Genomic DNA, 1,390 nt, shown 5'->3' with positions numbered 1-1,390 from the left:
TGACCGAGTATGCACGCACGCACGTGGTGCATTGTGGGAGTTGTAGTTTTGCAGTGCGGTTCAGCTGTGGGAGGGAGGTCGACGCTTATCTCAGGACTCAAAACATTTTGGCATTTTACCTGTAATCCCGGTATTGCATACAACTTTACACAAATTAGTATGCGTTTTTCTCACAATAAAATCATGTTAACACGTATGGTATTTACGTCTTGTGGCTATAATATTGAAGCTATGTGCAACTTAATGTTTGTGGACTGCCCTGATTCACTTCTCCATTCACTGTAAGTGCCTTGTGAGACAAAACATTTTTTTTGTGGCAATCAACATGCCACAAATGCTCTTAAAAAAGCTTTGCTTTTATTGAGTGTAGTACCGTACTCTCTAGTAACATACATTTACATTTAACATACATTTATTAATTTAGCAGACGCTTTTATCCAAAGCACTTACAAATGAGGAGAACAACAGAAGCGAATCATCCTAGGGAGGCAGTTGTAACACAAGTGCTGTAATTCAAGTTTCAAAATTGTTTAGACCTAATGTTTTTAAAAATGTTTTTATTATCGATTTGTTTCTTACACCAACCTATCGATTTGCTTCAGAAGACATTAACTGATCAACTGGAGTTGTGTGGATTACTTTTATTCTGCCTAAATATGCCTTTTGAACCGTCAGATAGCCAGCAGCCTGATGGCACCCGTTTTCTTTCAATTTATGGATCTACAGAGCTTCAACATTTTTCTAAAAATCTTAATTTGTATTCTGCTGAAGAGAGTCATACACTAGGGATGGGCAGATCGATCCTAAAGTATCGATACTTCTGATATGATGTTGTATCAAAAATATCGATCCTCACACAAAAATATCGATTCTAACATACACTGTAAAAAATTGAACGTAAAATCAACAGTAACTTACTGGCAACTAATAGCCAGCAAGCTTCTGTGTTTTATTCCACGGTAAAATTACTGTAAATCTGACTACAGTAGTTCACAGCATACTGTATAATAACTTACAGTATATTTATACTGTAAAATTAATTACAGTTCTTGTTTTTCCCACTGTATTTTAAAATACTGTAAAGTTACTATACAGTATAATTGATTACGGTAGTTTTTTGTAATATTTACAGTAAACCATAGATTATAACTAACTACAATCTGTTAAATGTTTAAAAAAGAATGAAATAAGCACATTATTTTACACAGTGATATTACTGATTATTAGATGTCACACGTCAATTACGACAACACTCAGAAATCCATTTAAAAACTTTTATTAAAATTTAATTCATTAAACTGTAAAACACTCTCCACACTCGGCAGGGCCAATGCATATCCCAGATTTTTGCTGCCTATAGAGAACAAATCACAAAAATTGAGTTGCACTA

The sequence above is a fragment of the Myxocyprinus asiaticus genome, chromosome 13 (assembly GCF_019703515.2).
Source record: "Myxocyprinus asiaticus isolate MX2 ecotype Aquarium Trade chromosome 13, UBuf_Myxa_2, whole genome shotgun sequence".
NCBI lineage: Eukaryota > Metazoa > Chordata > Actinopteri > Cypriniformes > Catostomidae > Myxocyprinus > Myxocyprinus asiaticus.
Note: the sequence above shows the minus strand (reverse complement) of the source record.